Source organism: Eurosta solidaginis, chromosome 2 (genome assembly GCF_040869045.1).
Source record: "Eurosta solidaginis isolate ZX-2024a chromosome 2, ASM4086904v1, whole genome shotgun sequence".
NCBI lineage: Eukaryota > Metazoa > Arthropoda > Insecta > Diptera > Tephritidae > Eurosta > Eurosta solidaginis.
Genome location: NC_090320.1, coordinates 306,813,493 through 306,836,522, shown reverse-complemented (window position 1 = coordinate 306,836,522; position 23,030 = coordinate 306,813,493). Strand labels below are relative to the sequence as shown.

The 23,030-nt window shown below is 36.6% G+C and overlaps 1 protein-coding gene across 9 annotated transcripts in view; it reads left to right on the top strand.

Annotated features, from left to right (window-relative positions):
• The first annotated feature begins 8,576 nt into the window (after window positions 1-8,576).
• Window positions 8,577-23,030, top strand: part of LOC137241402 (ATP-binding cassette sub-family G member 1) — a 33,546-nt gene continuing 19,092 nt past the window's right edge. For 2 of the 9 annotated variants that reach the window (XM_067768959.1, XM_067768958.1), the window contains exon 1: window positions 8,595-9,568. The gene's annotated coding sequence lies outside the window, so the exon portion shown is untranslated. Of the gene's footprint in view, window positions 9,569-9,597; window positions 9,621-9,693; window positions 9,822-23,030 lie in introns of those variants that run through there. The other 7 variants (XR_010949994.1, XR_010949993.1, XM_067768962.1 and 4 more) reach the window with 7 other exon arrangements.

The window sequence follows — 23,030 nt, the reverse complement described above, 5'->3', positions numbered from 1 at the left end:
ATGAGCTCTTATATCACAAGGCCGGAAAACAGCACTTAACATCTTTCAACTTAAAATCGGTCGTCTTTCATTCTAAAATATCGTTTTGATTTAAGGAAGACTATTGAAATCAATGTTGTGAACACAAACGTCTGCAAACTTTGGTCTAAATTTTAAAAATTTTATCCAGGGTCCTTGTAAACTTTTAATTATGTAGATTCGCCGAGGATTTTCACCCATGAGTTACGCAATGACATCCACTTAGACTGCTTATGATTTCGATGGCGGCATCCTTGGCCGAATAGTCACTCCCTAACGTTTCAAGGTATTTCTCTGGTGCAGCTCGGCATCATAGCGCGTAACATCCGTTAGGAAGTCTTCGGAGCTACACCTAGAGCTTCTAGAAAAGTGACGTTAACGAAGGTATGAGTGAGCTTCTCTGCTGGCATATGGTGTGAGGGTCAGGAGACGTAGTAGCGACTTGTGGTCAGGATTGCTACTGTTCGCATATCGGGAATTGTAGCTCTTAAAAACAGCCGAAAAAACTGGAGGCGCCCTGTGCCACGAGAGTCATGAGTATTAATAGACCATTAATAGCAACCGTATGTCGCCTTTGTGCGTGGCCGCCAAGGAGCCACATATGATTTAAAGAAATTGTGTTCGCGGCGATTATTAGGAGTCAACCCCAGGTGAAACTACGCTTTGCACGAGATATGTGTGACCATTTTATGTACTCTGTTTCTTTTCAGCAGACGCAGCAGTACCAATTCCAAAGACCGGGGTTAGGTTCGGAGTACGGAACGAGGGACAATGCCTCCGCAAGGAGCTACTCCTGAAAATGTTTGAACGATCTGCAAGATTTTGAGGCAAAAACCCCGGATCTTTCGGAAATGGCCAAAACGTTGATTTCCTTAAATACATACAAACAAAACCTTTCCCAAATATTATTTTTTTAAATAGAAAAATCAAGCTTTTTAAAGTAAGACACCGGCGTACACCGGCGCGCCGCCCACGCCGCCTCCGCCGATGAAGTGATCGGCGTAAACCTCTACAATACATCATGAATAGAAAGCGATCTATGAAAAAAATCGCCGCTAGGTGGCGCAAGGATTGAGATATTCAAAAAAATCGTATTTGTGCTCCGATAAGGCTTTTGAACTGACACAATAAAACGCAAATATATTTGAAATAAATTTTTAACAGAATATTATGCAATACTTTTTTCATTGAGAGGCCCGAAGAGAATTCGGCCGAAAATCTCTTCGGAAGTAATCGCGCCGTACATTCATTTATTTAAATTAACGCAGAAGTGAACAAGCCCTGGAAAAGGTCACAATTTGGCAGACTTTGTCCTGCCCGAAAGCTGATTTGCCTACATTCAAGAACTGAGCCTCTCTTCCCTTCTTCACTCTCTTTACCATTCTTACCCTTCTACTTAATTTTTAATTGGATCATTCCATTTCAAGACACCCGGTCCGCGCAGAACATGATTTTTGATTTCGATGAAATTTTAATATGTTGTTCTTTGGTCAAAATAATGAAAACGTGTTTTTCTTTTGCCTCAAAAAAATTTTTTTTCGGATTTATCGGCAATTGAATTCCATAAAATGCAATCGGTATTTGGGGGTTAAGATACTTGGCTTGGATATCATACGTGGTTCCAGGCTCTGGATCAGGGACTGGTATCAGTCTTAGACCGGCCATAGTGACAAATTGTCACACGTGATTAGTTATCACGTGTTGCACGAGGTGCCCCTGCTTCTACTGATAATGGCGGATCTAGAGAGGACAACTCGATAAAACCCGCACCCCTGAGTCATTGGGTCCTGTTAAGGGTCAAGATCGGTACACAACGGTGACGAACTGGATTGTTAGGGATTTTGATTTTGACTCTGTTTTGGACTTGATGACTTTGGGCTGGTAGGTGCGGTATTCTGCCACCTCAGTAGGTCGGGGTGAAACCTTACCGAAATGGCTGGTAGGCTAATGCTGCACCTCCCCACGTACCGTTAAAACCGTGGCGGGCCTCAAGGTAAGTTCCGGCTCCGTCGCCGTTAAGTTGGTGGTGTAGGTGCGGTTGAAAAATTGCCCGCTTTGCGTCCGGTCTGGCTCTGAACGCATTACCCATAAGGTACTGCGTCAACCCTCGCGTGGCCTCCCTGCGTAGAGTAGAGAACCACGAGACCGTTGAAGGGCGACTACATAATCGGCTCCGGATAGCGGCCTTGAGGGGGGAATTTTTAGAATGGACAAGACTAACACGAATCCGCCAAGTGTGGGGTGCGGAAGAAGAGCGGTTTTGATGGAAATCCGTCAAATCAATCTTCAGCACTCTAAGGCGGCTTCCGCGAATTTGTTGCTCTGCCTTGAAAAAGGCGGAGTAGATATAGTCCTTGTCCAGGAGCCGTGGCTGAGTAGTAACGGCAGAAACATTTCTGGATTAAGGACTGGAAAATTCAACACCTTAGTGCATGGGGAGGCAGGTTGGCCTAGATCCTGTGTGCTTGTTAAAAAAGGCAAAGCTTTTATTCTCTCTAATTTCAGCAATGCTGACGTAACCACGTTCTGCCTCGAGCGAGGCAGTAACGAAATGTGGGTGGTCTCAGCGTGCATGCCCCATGGGGACGTACTGGGCGAAATCACCGCTGAAGCAAGGCGGAGAGGTGTTGGCGTGATCATCGGTGCCGATGCCAATGCCCATCATAGCATCTGGGGAAGCTCGGATACCAACACTAGAGGTGAGTCTTTATTAACTTTTATTGTAGATGAGGGGCTTTGTATATGTAATATTACTGCGGTAAGGGAGGAGGTCCTGGACCTCACCCTGGTTAGTAGAGAGCTGGAAGGACGGATATCTGGCAGGAGGGTTCTAAACGAGCACTCCTTCTCTGATCACCGATATATTCAGTTCTCGCTGAACGAAGAACGTCACAGTCAAATATCTTTTAGGAACCCTAAAAGTACTAACTGGGACTTGTATTGTAGGAAGCTGGGAGAGCTGTTGCCTGCGGCGCCTACCGTTAGTTCGGACCTGTCCGAATCTGAGATAGACGTTCTGGTGGAAAACTTCACGTCGGCAAGCAATAGCGCCTTTCAACTGTCCTGTCCATTGAAAACTTACAGGGGGAAGCGCAAGCCGCCCTGGTGGTTGGATTCTCTTGACGACCTAAGAGCGTCCAGTCGACGGCTCTTCAACAGAGCCAGGAGGAGTAAACTACCCTCGGACTGGGAGCTCTATAAGGTGAGTCTGGCGATTTATAAATATGAAATAAGGATAGCCAAGCGAGATTCATTGCGAAGCTTCTGCGAAAACGTAGAAAGCTGCAATGAATTGGCGAGGTTTAGAAAAATACTGTCTAGGAATCTCGTTCCTCTGGGGTATCTGCGAGATGATGGTGGGGACTGATCGATGAGTAGCGAGGAGTCCCTAAAGATTTTACTGGATAATCATTTTCCCGATGTCCCAATTGCGCAGGGATCTTCGCCTGCATGGTCGGCGGGCGTTGGCCATGCAGAAGTGCCATTCCAATACGGGAAAGTCCAATAACCTGGGCTATAGGGTCGTTCAAGCCCTATAAGTCTCCGGGCCCGGATGGAATCATTCCTGCGCAACTTCAAAAGTCTTTGGGGACTTCTTGGTACTTTCTGATAGGGTTAAATATTTGGGGATTGTTTTGGACAAGAAACTGTCCTGGAGACTCAATGTGGAAGATCGGGCCAGGAATGCGGCCGTTGCCTTGTACTGCTGCAGAGGGGCTATCGGAAAGAGATGAGGACTCTCGCCAGGAGTAGTACACTGGCTTTATGAGATGGTGGTCAAACCGAGTCTGCTATATGGGGTGTTGGTCTGGTGGAAAGCACTGGACACGGCAAGCACCTCCAAAATATTAGTGTCAGCGCAACAGACGGTGCTGATTGGTATCAGTGGCGCTCTGAGAACAACACCTACCTTGGCACTGAATGTCATGCTGAACATACATCCAGTAGATATTGCAGGAAAGGCAGCCGCGGCCCGGTCTTTGGTCAGGCTTCGTGATATGGGGTATGGGATTTCTGACTGCGGACACCCTAGCCTTCTTACTAATTTCGACTTTATCCCGGACAGGACGGACTATTGTATGCCGATGACCGCTCCCTTTGCAACCTTCACCCCAGTCGTTCCGCCGAGGGAGGAGTGGGGAAGAGGAATTATCTGGGGCGTGGAACCGGTTACCTTGTTCACGGATGGGTCGAAGTTGGACGGAAAGGTTGGCGGGGGGGTCTTTTGTCAAGAGCTAAATATAAGCCGCAAGTTTAACCCTCTGCAGCTGACGTGATCAAATTTTAACAATTTAACTGACGTGAGGTCCATCAAATCTCGATTTTAAAATGTTTATATTTATTAAAAATTCTGTTTGCAGTTTTCATGGTTATATTTTCTTGAACAAAAACTATTTGTTAATCCAACCTAATATTACATTTTTAAAGACAATAATTATTTTAACAAATACGATTTATTTCATTCAGTTTCATAAAAACAACAAAACAGTACAATGCTATCAACAAAAATAAAAAAAAAGCCAAAGTTCTCAAAAAATTGAGAAATTATTCCCCGTATATTTAAAAATACTTTTTAAATAAAGTCAGTCTCCATTTTGAGCCACATCCTGTGGTTAGATTTCCTTTTATGCAGTCTGGAAATTTTACATTTTTTGTTGGCAGTTGTCGCAGAGGGGACTAGAACACTGCAAACAAATAGAGTGTATGCAATAATATCAGCTGTATTTCGTTCCTTTTTATTTAAGGTGGGCATATATGGCATAGCTTCCTACCACTGATGGAGTCCAGCTGAATTTTTGGTAGTGGAAGGGGGCAAATCTCTTCCCAAAACTCGACTTATAGTCATGAGCAATTACTTTGGTAGTCTGTCGTTATATACGCGTGATTTTAAATGATCTGGCACCATTTCTTGAGCCATATTTATTAAAAATTCACTCCTCCTCATTTTGGGATTCATGTTTTCACAAGCTTGGTATGCAATATAACAGTTAATCCCTATCATATCCAGCATTCTATTGGAAATTTCCATCGGCTAACGTCACGTTTTGCGGCTGCACGAGTATACCGTAATATAAAATATATTTAGGTACAATGATCACCTCTCGATTCTTCCGTAAATTCATTAGATTCCTCTTGAGTTTCTGCTTCCAAAGAAATTTCGTCATCAAATGTTACTTGTTCTGATTCGAAATTTGGATCTTGTACATCATCGTCCTCGCTAAAGTCCTCTTCTTTATCTATCTGCTCGAGCCAAGCCAGCTTTTTGCTCCTCGCTGCTTTTAAACGTTCCAGCTGAAGTTCTTTTGAAGGAACTCTTACGTCTGAGATCATTGACTAAAAAATTTAAAACGATGATATAGCCGCATTATTTACAATTTTACTGTCGAGAGTTCTGAGAGCCACTATGACAATTTTACGATGTAGCTGATATGCGAACTGTAGGACACTATGAAATATCACACTTATACTGACCTGGTGGTCTGCCAAATCCTTACACAAATACTGACGTGGAGGTATCACATACACTTCTCACGTAGCTACACACGTGTGTTGCCCTCGTCAGCTCTTTTCGTACTGAACGAAGTAGAAATATGAATACGAAAGGTAAAGAGAGTATAGAGAGCATAGGTAAAATTTTTACCAAGATATGCTCTGAGTTTTGATTTGCGGTGTCTATCAGACTACGACGTCAGTTGCAGAGGGTTAAGTTGGCTGATCACTGCAGTGTATTCCAAGCGGAAGTTGCTGCGATTAAGGATGCGGTGGATGGAATGCTATCCAGTGCAACTACGGTTAGGGAATTTAACATCTACTCTGATAACCAAGCGGCTATCAAGGCCTTGAGCTCAACTACAGTGCGATCGAGGGTGGTCTGGGAGTGCCTGACCTTGCTTGCGATTGCATCGAATTATTTTACAATTAAGATTATCTGGGTCCCGGGCCATAGTGATATCCCGGGTAACTGTCAAGCGGATCTCTTAGCCCGCATCGGTACAACTGAACCGGATGAAGATGGCTGTAGGGATCTCGGGATTCCGCTGGCCACCTGTGGATTGCTCCTCCATAGCTGGGCATCGAGTCAGCTCAGCAAACGTTGGGTGGACACGATGTCTTGCAGGGTAGCAAGATCTTTCTGGCCGAAAGTGGATGGCAGGAGGTCTGCTGAAATAATTGGGTTCACTAAGGCTCACCTATCAATGGTCATTGGGGTTTTGACAGGGCACTGTCCGATGGGTATCCATGCGGTACGTCTCAATATACTGGAAACTCCATCCTGCTGCAGCTGTATGGAGGACGATGAGGTGAAATCACCAAATCACTTTATGCTTGATTGCCCAGCTTTTGCCTGAAGTAGGCGAAAGTACTTCGGTCGCGACTCACTTGGATCTCCCGAGGATTTATCCAAAGTTGAGATCGGTATAATTCGGAGCTTTATCGTTGCTACTCAACGATTCTCTAAGTAGCTTGATCTAAGTCACCGTTATTTTTGGTGTATGTGGTATCACAACGGACCTTCATGATGTCCAAGTAAGCTATCCTTAACAGGGCAGCTACCACCTAACCTAACCTAACTTAATCGGTATTTTACTCACCTATTTTTTTAACTGTCAATAACTTTCTCAAAAATTAACCGATTCTCATGATTTTTTCTTTGAAATGTTCGTTATTACTTTTAGTTTTATATAAATTTATAAACAATTGCATATAGTTAACAAAAATTATTTTTTTAGTATTTAGTAAAAATTTATTACTTTTTTTTTCAAAAATTAATATTTCAAAAAAACGGTTATTGTTTTTTGTTTAAACTTTTTCTATATCGAGTGAGCAGTTTATATTTCAACTTGGGTAAATATCCATTAGTCAAGACTCGTTGTTTTCCAAATATGAATTTTTGAATACTAAACTTTTTTTTCGCCATATATTGATGCAATACATATCAGCATACAAGGCGATCAATGCCAAATGCTTAACATTAATTAAAATATCACATTTATTATTGAAAACATTCATTTGTTATTATTTTTCAGAATATGGCAAAATATTTCACTAAACCTGCAATACCGTCACAAGAGCCTTTGCCATGTCCTGTTACAAAATCACTGTAATTCTGAAAAATGATAAAAAATGAATGTTTTCAATAATAAATGTGATATTTTAATTAATTTTAAGCATTTGGCATTGATCGCCTTGTATGCTGATATGTATTGCATCAATATATGGAGAAAAAAAGTTTAATATTCAAAAATTCATATTTGGAAAACAACGAGTTTTGACTAATGGATATTTACCCAAGTTGAAATATAAACTGCTCACTCGATATAGAAAAAAGTTTAAACAAAAAAAAAAAAAATAACGGTTTTTTGAAATATTAATTTTTGAAAAAAAGTCATAAATTTTTACTAGATATTAAAAAAATATATTTTTTTTAACTTTATGCAATTTTTTATCAATTTATATAAAATTAAAGCGAACATTTCAAAGAAAAAATCAAGAGAATCGGTTAATTTTTGACAAGGTTAAAAAAATAGGTGAATAAAATACCGATTGCATTTTATTGAATTCAATTGCCGATAAATCTGAAAAAAAGTATTTTTGAGGCGAAAAAAAAACACATGTTTCATTATTTTGACCAAAGAACAACATATTAAAATGTCATCGATATCAAAAATCATGTCCTGCGCGGACCGAATGTCTTGAAATGGAATGAGCCTTTTCATTCTTGTAATAGGGGCATTTGTCTCCCTACCATTCCCACTCACTACTCCCATTCCCATTTCCACTCCTACGTTCACTCCTGCTCCCACTCCAAACTCCCGTTCCCATTCTCACAATCAATCCCACAATTACCCAGACTCTATCACTACCACCCATACTCTCGCTTCCGCTTCATTACTCAGTTAACAAATATATGTAGATTATAAATTTTTGATCACCTAAAATAAACAGATTTGATTCAAATATGATTCCAAAATGTGATTGAAAACCTATAATCAGTTTTTGATCATCAAAGGTAAGCATATTTGATTGTTTCTTTTGTTCAATTGTATGATAACTCATAATTTAGTCAGAGAGAGTAATCAAATAGTATTGATATGTAGGAAAATTCAAAATTCTATCACCTAATTGCTGTGTGGGAAATAGTTGCCAATTTTCCAATTTTTTTTTTCTAAGCAATTCTTGAACCATAAAATTATAATTCAGCTGTACATAAAAGCAGTTTCTTGATTTTACGAACACCATCGTTGCAGAGTTTGTTCGTAAAATCGATTTTTTCGTAAAATCGAGTACCATAACATTTTTCATATATTCTTGATTAAAATAGCTAAAATAACCAGAGAAAGTACACGCGTTTTTTAAAACTTGTTTTACTCAAATAAAAAATGCAAAAAAAAAAAGAACAAAAAGAAAAAATTAATTTCAGAATGGTTACCACCGTATAACATACATATTGGATATTTTACCTTAGGTGTATGCTCAGAAAAGTTATTCGAACAATATCATATGCTTAATTCAGTAAGACAGTATTTAGTGTTTAAAATGTTTATGTAAAAAATTTATTATAACCATTGTTTGTTTGACAGGAATATTGATGTAGCTGTTTACTACAACTTTTTGAAGCTCCGTCAAAACAACCAAATTTGAAGCCTCAACATTATTTTGCTTGGCCCACCGATTGCACGTGCCAAAACTTTCAATAGCGTATGTATGCTTAACTTTTGGCTCCTTTTTTTTATGATACAAAACACAAAATTTGTTAGTTGGTCGTACAACCAAGTACTGTCGATGCACGTTTGTTCGTACTATAAATTACTCAATGTAAAAATTTTGAATGTTCGTAAAATCGAAATTTCGTAGAATCGAACGTTCGTAATACCAAGAAACTTCTGTATATAGATTCTGAGTGGTTACGAACTCTGCCGGGTCAGATTTCCCAATATTTTTATCATATTTACTCACCTTTTGAACCTTCCCTGCACTTCCAAAAATAAATCAAAACCAAAATTAGCCAAATAGGTCCAGCCGTTCTCGAGTTTTAGCGAGACTAAGGAACAGGAATTGACTTTTATATATGTATGTATATAGACTGCGCTATCTACGAAAGGGTCTGGCTGGGCCCATCAGTACTCAAACCTTTAATTTAATTACTATTTGAAAAAAAAAAATCTTAAATATATGCATGAAAAAAATTATCAAAAAGCGTTAAAATATGAACTCATATCTCCTGGCAAAGAAATAGTGAATTAAAGTTCAAAAAGGTCTGGCTGGACCCATCGGTTTAAATGAGAGTTAAAAAGATCTAAGCTCCAAAGTCTGATCAAAAACTGCACTCAATTTGCGAACGATCGTCTTTCATTTACGCTCAATTTTGTTTCATTCCATAAAACTTTCACGTTATCACTAAATCGGCGGAGTATCATTTACAACGGCGCGAGTGACTGAGCAAGTTCGAAACAATCCCGCAGCTCTACCCCTAACGATTCGATTATAAGCCAATCAGTCTGAAATCGGTTAATTCACAAAATAATTGTTGATGAAAAAGCGAATGACGGTAGGTCATTGTGGGTTCATATGAGAATTGCTCAAATAATAAATAGATAAACGTAAATAGATGCAAATAAATATGTGTTCGTATATAAATATGTGTGTAGGTGTATCATCTGCTAAAATATTATAAAAAGCACAAACAATTGCGTGTCAAAATGACGGCGATTAAATGACCAAGATAATAATTGATTGTGTTCAACGAATGTTAATTGATTAAATATCTCAATCATTTTGAATGCTTGCGACGTTAATTACAGGTTGAAGTTTTTTGTATGTGTGCGAGTGTGTGTTGCTTTATATGTTAATTTACTAACAAATAAAAAAAAGCACATTTAAAAAGGCGGTAAGAAGCGACCAGAAAATTAAATGTGAATGTGAAGGTCCTAAAATCATTTGGAACTCATTTGGGCAACTAATTGTTAAATATTAATAATATTTAAGGCCATTTCACAGCTTTAACTACAAAGTTATTTTTTAAAATAATTATTGATGGTGTTGCTGTTTTGTAACAGCTTCTGAAATTTTGTGTGGGTACGTGAGTATCTTTTGTAGATGAGAACTCATTATGTTTTAATCTTGCGAAAAATCTGAATCGATCATTTATAATGAAACCCACACAGATAGATAGATCAGGAGCAGAGTCCCACAGGAATTACAAATAAAAAAAAGAACAATTAAAAAATATACAAAAATTTTAATTAAATTCAGTTGAATAAAAGTTTTTTTATATGATAAGGACTAGCCGTGTATTAATTGGCCTCAAAGAGAATAATTCCAACCGCATGAGCCTAAGCAAATGCTTTTTAATTATGTTTTTTTCATATTAGACGCTTTGTGATGCTCTGTCAAAGGGCAAATGATATCGGGAATTTTTTTTTTTAAATCAGTGGTTGCTGCACCGTTTCCATCACAATTGCTAGTTAAATAGCGGCTAAGAAGCAACGAACAAAATATTGTACTCACAGACACAGTTATGCTTGGTTTTAACTAGGTCTAATTTTGTGTCAAATGCTGTCGGTTTTTCACATGACATCAAAAGATTTTGCCGATTTTTGGCCTAGAGTTACAATAAAAATTACAAATATATAAATAAAAGCTGCAATTGACCACCGGCAAGGCAAATTTTAGAACAAAATTTTGTTTACCAAATGCCGCCTAAAGCATGTGAAACAACTGTAAATAAATAGGTGATATATGGTCATCTTATAGGTAGGCTGTAAGAAATTTAAAAGTCACGTCACATAAGCAGATGATTGCAAGTATTTTTATGAAGAGCGGCAGATCGAGCGACAGTCGCGCCATCTGACATAAAAAAGCAGCCAACTTCCAACTTTTGTTGCAAAGCAAAGTATAAGAAGAAGAATTCGAAATTTGCTTAGGCTAAGGGTGCTTTCACACTTTATAAGTAAAATTATTTGTCCTACTCATTGGTACTTTTCTAACATTTTTCATTGTAATTTAACAAATGAATAGAACAAGAACAACAACATTAAATATATTACCAAGTATTTTTCTTGTCTAGTATAACGGTCCGCGAAATTTTGTATGTGATTGAGCAAGGCGAGAAAACTTCAATTGCTAAGTCTGAAGTTCCTTTATATTTACAAACGTAACATCTGGCGTAATTTTGGCAACATTACTGGCATGCATAATATTGCGTTGAACACATCTATATGAAAAACTTCATTGTGGCACGACCTTAACGCATAAAAACTATGCGTGGTGCACAAGCACATTCCATTATACGTATTAGGGGACAGATATTTGTACAGATAAAAAAATTGCACGGCTCCAGAGCAATAACAATACTCGCGAAATTAATAAAAAAAAGGGGCAAAAAAAATATCTTTGTATTTATAAATGACCTTCAGGGATAGATGAGGGGATGATATTTTAAGAAATTCCAGTCGAAATAAACGGCTTTTTTTCTTTTTAAGAAGTGGTAATAAGTGAACTTGGAGTCAAGGTTTTGGCATGTTTTCGGAGATTATAGGCTTCAAGTAATACTTTCGGCCTTTCCTAGCAAAATCCATCACGTTCGTTTTCATAGAGCTGGTGCAGCAAACAAAGTCACTTTGGCCCCATTTTTTCTACACCTGCAGCTGATGGAAACTTGGTTTACAGTTCTTAAATAAAAAAGGCTTGTTCCAGTACACCTCGTTTGCTCATTTTAAAATGAAATCGCAGGGCTCGTCCTCACGAAGTAAACCACATTTCTAGTAAGAATCTGTGAATACGGAAAAATTGTCCTAACCAAGACACACCTTATTCCAAATATCGCACACCTAGATAAAAAGAGTGATCAACTCAAAATATGGCAATGTTCGGAAAACCCGAAAAACTGAATGCCTCCCCCATAAAAGTCAACAAAGATTTTTCTCTCTGATTAGTTGGAATATTCGTAAATGGAGTATAGAGATGGAAAGGTGTTGAATTGGGAAGCCCGGAGGTACTCATGACTTCGAAATTTCAGATTTTTGAATTAGGTGTGCGATATGTATACTTGAAAAGTGAAGTTGGTTGAGGGATCGGTCACTAGCCGAAATGGATTAATTAAATTTTTCACATAATTTGAACGTACCTGTTAAACACACACAGCTTTAAGCAACTGCATCATTTGTTCTCTCTTTTTATATGACAGCAGTAATAATGCATTAGAAATATTAGACTAATATAGGCGATAACTTATGTTAAGGAATTGGTTCAAGTACAATCAGTTAATTTTTTTCTTGCTTGCTTGTTCTTGAACGTTAGCGATTAGGTTGCTCAGGTTATTAAGCGATAAGCCCTATACTTAGCTGTTAAATATATAGGTAATATATGTATTCATGTACTAGTGTCCTACCGAAGGTATTATTATTATTATGATTCGTAACAATTCCGCCGGCTATACCCGTTTCGATAACTGACGCCAACTCGAAGCACCAAAGGAACGTCAAGTCTTCCTCCACATGTCAATTTAAGTGCTACAAATTATATGTATCTGTAGCAGACCTGTTAAATATTGATTACTAATGGTAATGATTAGCCGTTCCATTGATTATTTTCTCTAAATGCCATTTAATGATTACTTGCCATTATTTTCTATTTTTATTATTTAAAAAATAATCAAAAAAATCATGATTTTTTACGATTATTGAAAAAATCAAAAAAATCAAAAGTAATTGATTAGTTATAATATCGAGCCTTTACCGCCAAATTGGTGTAAAGGACAAATAACAAATTATACAGGGGGAGTTTTTTTTAATTATCCCTGTTAATAAGCAAATAATTTTAACTAAATTGTGTACACGGCCCTAGTTGTGCTCTAAGTACATAACGCAATCAGTTTCAGTAGCTAAAATAAGTCGTAGTTGTGTTTTTTGTTACTTGCATCAATTTCGCTGGCCCACTCATCACCTGCTGCTGAAATGTTATGTTACTTACATTAAAATAATTCACATATAAAATTTTATTTCATTCAAAGAACTTTACAGTATATTTTATAAAATTAAGAATAGTTCATTAAACGTAATTTAAGCATATCAGGGACCGTAAATAACAATTGCCAGCCAAAATTAAACCAAAAATCCGAAATTCACAAATTAACTTATTATTTGTTATTTAAAACCTAAAATGTATCTTCCTCGTCAGTTTCAGGTAACTCATCTGTAATTGTTGCGCTTTGTTGCATATTTAAAAACTCATTGTGAAACTGTTTTGGTATAGCGCCTTTTTCGCAAAGTTTTTTTAAATCGTTAAACTTTTTTAAAGAAATTTTCAAGGGCTTATCATACAGAGAAAGGGGTCCGTTTCTAATGGAAATATTGCGTTTGGATTGACGCATTGAAGCTAGATTGTTTTCTTTTATCTGTGAGTTATTGCAGTATCCATGCTTTAAAGTTATAATAGAGGAATCCTTTTGGAACATAGCAGATCGAAGAGAGTTAAATTCTATTTTGGTTGAGGTAGGGAACATAGTACGCGCAAAGTTTTTCCAGTCTTTGAAATCGGAATATTCCATTATTATACACTCGTAATTTTTTGGGTTAGTTCTCGCATTGGAAATAACGGTATACCATTCGCTGGGAGCCCAAATATTTCTTTGGCGCGTAAATGACTCTATCGTACTATGAATAGAGTCGACTGGCATCATGGTATGGCCGGGTAACAGAAAGATTATTTTTAGGGTTTTTATATTTGTACAGGATTAAAAAAAAGCGAACATAGCAAGCATGGCTCTGTTTCGATTTTGTCCTGCACAACTGTCACAATAAAGGCTAATAAAGGTATACGTTCCTTTTTTATCAAGGAGTTTTAAGTACTTAAAAATTACCGTGCCTATCTCATTACATCCCCGTTTTCCGTCCTTTTCGCCCCACAAAAGGCAATAACCATTTCTTGTAACACTTTCATAAATGCTTTCATTGTAGTAGGCGTATTTTCTCGAGTAAAACAAATTTACACTTTTTAAATGGGGCGTATTAGGAACCTTTTGTAAATCAAAGCTTGCACATAAGAATGAAGAATTTGTTCGACCTTGCTTTTGGTCATTTGAAAATACTTGTTTTGACGTTTCTTTATCCTTAAGGTGCTTTTGAAATTCTTCAGTTTGCCTTAAAAGAATCTGAGTTTCACGTCCGAGTTCTTAAATTTTTCACATAAAGCACATTTATCTTTTTTGGGGGTATGGAAGCCAATGTGAAAGTCGGTATTAAAAATTTTTCTAAACACTCTTAAAGATAACTTAGATGATTCCTTATTAATGTGACTGAAAGGACTTAAATAATACTTATACAGAGTTGATATGTTTTGGAATTCTGATGGTAAATAAAGTTTACTGCTTTTATTACGACAGTAATGTGAATATACAGCAGGCAACTGGGTAATAAAAGATTTCAAAAGTGCTACTTTATTTTCATCAGACTTATTGTGTGGTTTTAATTTTTTGTTAGCTTCTTTGGTTGTTTGTAGACACTGTGCATTATTTCTAGTATAGATTAGCATGTTTTGGGATACATTGAGAGTGTGAAGCAAAAACTTTTGGCATACTTTTGCTTTCATATTATTAAAACTTATTGTGTACTCAAAATTCCACTTCCTTTTAGTAATTTCGGATTTTCTTCTTTTAATACACTTACGTGTCGTACATGAAAGTATCCAGTCCCGCTGCCTTATTTTATTCCCCATACCCCAGAAGTGCTCGTTTATTGCCACACGATCTGACTCCGTAAATTTGTCCGCACATGAGTTTCCACAATTTTTATTCAAACAGGGGTTCTGTTTAACGCCAGTGGATTTCCGACTCTTGTTTTGCGGTTCTTTTCGGATAACTTTTGACTTTTTAAAGCCCCTATTACCAACACACGTTTCATCATCAATGGAAATATTGGACTCACTTTCACAATAGGGGACGAGAGCATGAATCTTTGCAAACTAAAGAAAACAACGATAAACTCATTTATTACTAAGCCCTAAATAGAAAGGTATTATTTTTCCTATTGCTTGCAGCCAAAATAATTACCTCTTGTTCAAAAGCTTCCATTATTCGCAAAAAGAACTATTTATTATGTTATTTTACATATAACTTATCTCAGTGAAGCGCATTTAGTTTATTAGAATTAAATATTTTTTGCTGCAAGCAACAAAGCACACTAGATATTTTTGATGTAAGTAACAATGTGCGGTCATGGAAAAATATAAACAAAGTGTATTGCGCATTTACCCCAAAATTGTTTCTGCTATAACTTTATAACGGTAAAACATAGAACTATGAAATTTTCGGAGATGACAGATCAGGACAAACACTATCGACTTCGATAATAAAAAAAAATCGATATTTTGTCCCTTACACCAATTCGGCGGTTAAGGCTCGATATGTAATTTTACTAAAGTTATGAATATTAAAAAAGAAATAAAATAAATATGTAAATAATGAGCTTTGTAAAATTGCGGTTATTTTGCTCAACTTCGTGTGGCTGGGGCACCTCAAAACGCCATCCTACGAAAATAATATTTGGTGGTTTTGGTTAACGTTTATAAAGACAACTTTTCATTGCTAGGCCATTACAAAAAAAAAATCCATAGGGTATCAATCCAACCTAGTGTATACTTACCTGTGAATATATTTACATCAACGCTCATATACCATTCGCCGTATATGATGCATGTATATATTCGCCTCGATGAGCGCTTACGATTTAATACTGCATCCTAAAATGTAGAAATTATACCGTGCATCAACAAACGAGAAGTTTTCTTTCAACAAAGCGGAAAAATAATCAAAAAAAAATTTAAAAAAAAGCAAGAATAATCAAAAATGATCGAAAAAATTTGATTACTCTTGACCATTTTTAATTTTTTTTTTTTTTTCAATAATCGGAAAAAATCATGATTTTTTTTGATTTTTTTCTAATGGCAATCAACTAGTAATTGTTTTTTTCGGAAAACAATTGAAATAATCATTGGCCATTAAAATAGGCATCTAATTAATTGATTACTAATGTTAATTCAAATTTAACAGGTCTTATCTGTAGATATGTTTTTCCGGACGGCTGTTACCTTAAAACAATAATTTCAGTGTCAGGCCATTGCAAAGGCCAAAGCACTTTCAAAAAAATTGCTTTAATGAACTTAGAGCCGTGGATTTCAAGTTCTTTACATAAGACGAGTCCCTTAGACGATTGCCGCCGTTACAACGTATTGCATATGTACACAGCAGTTAAACATCAAGCTAGTCAGAAAAGATATCAGTTCATAACTTTCACCTTCGGATTCAAGAGTCCGTAAAAGTTCCAACTTTCACTAAGTCCCACCAAACTTATATTATTGTAAGCAATTACAGAGCCTTATAGATTTGCGATTGTTTTTATCCTGTGTTTTTCTAATCAAAATAACCAGAAGATGACTCTTGATTATCTTACTTAAAGCTGCAGCTGTGTTAGTTCTACCTAAAATGCTACAGATAAGTACTTAGTACCTAAGAACCTTACTACTAATAAACACTTAGGTTTGAGTCAAAGTTAAGTTGAGAAAGCTAGTCCAAATTTGTACCTCAACAATGGCTTAACTTGAAAATGGTACCGTTCTTAACAAAAAGGGCATATTTATATGTGGGAAAAATGCTGTTCCGCAAAGTGAGAAAAATATAATTCTCAGCTTGTGCTTAAATACGATTTTCTAATTGGACTAAACATAAGATTCAAATACTGCAGCATTTTTAAGTAAACAAAATAAAACAAGTATAAATAATGTTTCTGCACAATAAAATGTAGTTGGCTTTGGGGAAATCGTTATTTTCAATTTCACCTTAACCCACTATCCAATGTGAAATATCAACTGGATATAGATTTCGGAACTATAAATTTTCTCAAAATAATGAGAAAATAACAATGGAATATTCAACAATAAATTTCTCAAAGGTGGCAGAAATATGTTTTCGAGGTTTTTTGGTAAATAATTTCATTCACTTCGGGGCAATTTTTTACACTGCCGACCCTGCGTAAGGAAGTGCATCAAAAAACAAAAAAATTTTATAAAAAAACGTAGTAGTTTCGAGACAGTTCCCAACTACGCAGAAGGTTTGACCACAGAATGCAGGAGTATGCAATAGCGTTTCAAATGCATTAAACAGTAAATATAAATATAAGTGTGTCTGTATATAGAGATAAGGACATCTACATATATAAGTATGTAAAATACTACAAATAATGTATATGAGTCATTCTTTCACAAATCGCACGGTCGTTTCGAAAAAATATACTATCACATCTAAGATTGAGATAACTTTATTTTTTTTCGTAGCAAATTAAATGAGCACGTATTTTTTGGTTTGGCTGATACCTTTTTTTCAATATTGGTATTCAAAGTTTTAATATTTTGCTGCGTTTTCTGAATCTTTTTCGCTTGTTAAATAAGCTTTAAAACAAAAAAATTAATTTTAATTAAAAAAAATTTTTACTTAAAAAATATATAATATATATGTAAATGATAATAAATGTAGATATCTATGTATGTACGATACGGTTGACCCTGAACATGCGTGCGTACATAGGCACACGTTGGTTGTAAGTAAACGAATTTTTTTTAAAACTCATTTGGTCAATTATGAAACAAGTAAAAACCTATTATTTTTAAAAGGCCAGGGGCCCGGCAAGGCAAAGCGGTATTGACAGTACTCTAACTAGGATTTCATAGTTCATACATATTTTGTTGCTACAAAAAATTGTTTTAAAATTGAAAATCACTAACATTGTACAGGTTTACAAGTATGATATGTATGAGAGGGAAACAATTTCTTTCCCTTTCTAACACACGGCAGTTTGACACTTCGGTCAGTGTCAAACTAGCGTGGAACCCAGTGGAACATGCGTGGAACATGAGTTTTGACACTGAACGAAGTGTCAAAATTACTGGGGTTGCTTCGTCGAAAGCGACACAGGGAAGCAAAAAAGAGATCGGAATATCAGATATGGGTTGCTGTGATGGTAAATTTCTTTTAACGAATTTAGTAGGAAATTTTAAGTGCACCCATGTGGGTCCTTCAGAAAATTATAAAAAAGTCTTCAATTGGGGTATCTGCCGACGTGTAGTTATTTCAGTATTAAGAATACAAACACGGGAGTTAAGTTTTTCTACCCGTTCAAAAGTTCTCCGCGAAAAACAGTTTGAAACCGAGGTCGACTGCAATAATCCGTCCAAAAAAGCGGAAAGAAAAATGAATAGACGCGTTCTGTCCTGTTGTCAATAGTCCGAAGAGAAAAAGTATTCGAATTATAGGAAGCGAGGCAAAAACGCGTCTATTAATACCTCCCCCGACGGTTTTGGTCGTGTTTTAGCAATCGTCCCCGTAAAAAAGTATCACAATTTGTTAATTAAAATTGTCCAAAATATATGGTTATTAAAGAGAGATGTAATTAAGTGCTCGTTTGAAAGTAAATAAGTATATTTCTTTGTAATATAAGAAAAAAAAATTTTAAGCATTTTCGATAGCAGCTACTAAACTTTGTTTGGTCCTAAGAAGTAAACAGTGCCAAATAGCATCCACAAAAAAAACGAACAAGAACAAGCATTTTATCAGGTGAGCGTTGCTGTGTATGTGCGTGCTGCTACATATCCTACTTGTAGACCTGTACAATGATCACTAAACTAAAATGATAAGCATCCAATCAAATACTATGGGGCATAGTCATAGTCGAAATAAAATGTCATTTTAAGTTAGATAAACGTTTTTGACACAATTTATAAGCGCTATCTGTCAAAAATGCTTCAGCTAATTTAAAATCAAATTTTATTTGACTATAACTATGCCCCTATCGATTTGGTCGTATTGCTTTTTCATTTTTGTAAAAGCAGCGACATCTGTAAATACAGGCTATAAACTAGAGCGTTAAGCGATAAGCTTACATCGAAGCCATCCACTTGGGATGTGATTCGCTGCCACCATTTCAACTTCTGAACAAATTTCATGACTTGAAGATGGAAGTATTATTTCCTAACATCTGCATAGCATTAAATATATTTTGCACACTTCCAGTCAGTGTGGCTGAAGGGGAGCGTTCTTTTAGTCTATTGTCTCGCGTGTACAATTTTTTACGTTCTGCTATGAGCCAAAATCGCTTGACAAGCCTTGGAACATTGGCGTTGGAGTCCAGCCTTGCTCGCAACATTAGTTTTAAATCGGTAATTTCCATATTCGCAGACCAAAAAGCACGGAAGGGTTTCCTTGGCTTATTCAAGCTCTTAAAATGTACATATTTAGAAAAAGTTAATGTAAGCAAATCAAACAATAAAATCTAGCATTTCATTCATGTAAGTTATCCACATATGTAATACTCCTATATTGCTCACAATCATGATACAAAAAAGAAGGTAGTTCCACTCAAAATTTTATTTTTTTTTATTTGGGTACCAGTATCAACACTAGCAACAACATCAGCACTGAAATCCAGCGAAGAATCAATCTTGCCAATAAATGCTACTTTGGACTAGGTAGGCAATTGAAAAGTAAAGTCCTCTCTCGGCGAACGAAAATCATACTCTACAAGTCACTTATCGTACCCGTCCTGCTATATGGGGCAGAAGCATGGACCATGACAACAGCAGATGAAGCGGCTTGGGAGTGTTCGAGAGAAAAGTTCTTCGAAAGATTTATGGACCTCTACGCGTTGGCGATGGCGAGTACCGAAGAAGATTTAATGATGAGCTATACACAGACATCAACATAGTCCAGCGAATTAAAACGCAGCGGCTGTGCTGGCTAGGCCATGTTATTCGAATGAAGGATGATGCTCCGGCCAAGAAAGTGTTTCTATCGGAACCCGCCTATGGAAGCAGAGGTAGGGGGCGGCCCCCACCCCGTTGGAAGGACCAGGTGGAAAACGATTTAAACTCCCTTGGTGTGACCAATTGGCGCCGGTTGGCGGAGCAAAGGAGCAACTGGCGTGCCTTTTTGGACGGCCATAACCGTTTAGATGGTTAAGCGCCAATTAAGTAAGTAAGTATAATGTCATAGGGTTACTGTTTAAGGCGAAATTGTGGTTTTTCGAGACAGAATTTTCCTTTAGGATGAAGTGGTCATCTGAGACAATAATAATATGCTTTAGCACGATTTATGTGCATATATATATCGATTGAGAATACAGTAAAACTTGCAATTTTATTGAAAAATAGTGGATAATGACTCATACAGTTGTTAATGACTCATATCTTTATGGTAGCTTGACCGCCAAAAAATACACGAAAAATCTTGTTGTTCTAGCATGGCCCTATTATCATGCCCCTACAGTGGATATTTCTCAAGGCATGTTGAGAAAAAGTGTACCTTCAAAGTCTGCACATCTATGTCAATGCTAAATATGTATAAGCGGGTCAGCCCCAAGGTGACCCCTGGTACAACGGACAAAAACCCTCTCATAACTAGTGGCTAACTTGCAGAGCTACAGGGTAATGTGGCACTAAAAAATGGTTTAACAATTCCCTCCTAAAGCGCAGCGCTTGAATTATACAATAAATAAAAAAATAAAAAATGTGGACTTCTAGCCAATTTGTCAAGAAATTGCGGTGTCGGTTTATAAGGACCTCGTTTGAGCGAGCAATTGACAAACGTGTATGTTTTGTCAAAACACTTAAGAATGCAATATTTCCTTGCTTTGCATACTTCGATCCATGGTACCATCCTCAGTACAAACAATTTTCGGGAGCTCGAAAAACTTATTAAAACCTTGTTTTCTAGGCTGATATTTCATATTAAAATATTTCGAAGGCATGGTGCTAATTTTTTTTTTTTTTCTTTTTTATTTAAAATAACTATGAAAGTAATTTAGTCGTATTCGTTAATATGAAATCCATCAAAATTAGAAAAATTCGTAACATTTTTCAATCTGGTAGCTTGTTTTTAGACAAATTGTCATTGTCCCCGCAAAAGTCAAGTGGCTAACGTCACACTAAATGGAACTACCTCCATTTTTGTATCATGCTCGCAATATGTTTTGAATTCGAAATCAAAACAAGACAGCCTATATTTTGTGATTGTAGCAGCATAAGTGTGACAAGAAAAAATTTTAATTTAGGTACATTCGATTATTCAGTACAAAAACAAAACCTTTAAACAGCAATATATCGGCACTCTGATGTTTGGGAATGTACCTAGCCTTTTGTAGCAATATAGCAGTATTACATATATGAAGTGCTCCAGTAAATCTTATTTTATATTGTGACGAATATTAGCAACACTAAGGGATACTATCACCTTTAAGCCAATACTAAGCAGTTACTTGTAAGCACATCAACAAATCAATCATTATGTCTATACATATGTCCATACAAGCTGCGGAGAGACGCACAAACACATGCATATATCTGAGGTACTCCAAAAAGTAGGCAATCATCTGTGGAAGTATCACTCACATATACACGCGCATATGGTTATGCGAGAAGCTATAATAATCGTGCATCTGTAGTTATAGCTGAGAAATTTATAGCTGGTAAACGAGTAGTAAATTCTAGAAATAGAAACGCCTAGAAGTATGCGAACGAGACATCACAGAATATAAAAGGAGTTAAAGCTGAGTAAGCAGTAATCAGTTTGATTTAAGCACGCAATCTTTTGAGAAATAGACGTTTTATTGTGAAAGTAGTCTAATAAAGACCATTTTGCATTATTGAATATTGGAGTTATTTATTCAACAGTTTAGTGATTCGAACGTTAGCAGAAGGTTGCAAATAAGCGTTATAGCACTAAATTCGTTTCAATATGAAATAAAACTGACAATGTGAATTGAAAAATTTATTTATGTTATGTTATTTTTTTTACTGGATTGAGTTTATTTTTTAGGGGGGCCTGTAAACGCGAACTGTCCCAGGGGCCCGGCTCGGATCTCTGCGGCCTGGTGTCCACTATTCATCGCAACCGATTCGGCTATATGTTATACACTGCCCACCAGATGTTTGTGTCTGCACTTTTCGGTACAACACGTTGTGTAGCTAGTTGATGGGTCTCCTAAGCATTATCTGAGCGAGGATAAGCGTTTTTTTTTACGCGCAAACGTAAAAGTATATGTGACCCGGCGGCCACCGTGGTGTGATGGTAGCGTGCTCCGCTTATCACACCGTATGCCCTAGGTTCAACTCCCGGGCAAACAACATCAAAATTTTAGAAATAAGATTTTTCAATTAGAAGAAAATTTTTCTAAGCGGGGTCGCCCCTCGGCAGTGTTTGGCAAGCACTCCGGGTGTATTTCTGCCATGAAAAGCTCTCAGTGAAAACTCATCTGCCTTGCAGATGCCGTTCGGAGTCGGCATAAAACATGTAGGTCCCGTCCGGCCGATTTGTAGGGAAAATCAAGAGGAGCACGACGCAAATTGGAAGAGAAGCTCGGCCTTAGATCTCTATATGATCTTATATGATTTGTGGAAAAAAATTAAGCTTGGTTATATTCCTTTTGTTAACAATTTATTTTTCCAGTTTCAATCATATTAACTGGCCTCTTTGAGATTCGTCCTTGTTAACAAAACTTTTCAATTACGATGTTTCTATTAGGATGGGTCAATGTAAACTGGTTGTAAACTTTGGTTTTTGTAAACTTATAAAAAACAAAATAAAAAATAACCAACATTAATTCGATATCAATTGTTGAGTAGATACACATTCAGAAATTTTTTCTGCAAAATCATAAAACCCAAAATTCTATACATAGAAATTCAAAAATTTCAGGCAGTTTAAAAGTCACTTTTCAAAGATAGCAGTTTGTAAAAGAATCACCCGTCTCTATTTGCATTTTACCCACTTTCTTATCAACTCAATGGTAATAAAATAAAAAATAAAAATATTTTAAATTAACTTGGTATAAAATTAGTCATTTTGTTCATATCTACCATTATGATTTTTATGTGTATAGTTGTCACGTATGTATGTATATGTATACATTAGTGTAGTTCTTATAAAAAAAAAAATGATTTTTCCAATCTCTCTCCTTCGGCATATAACA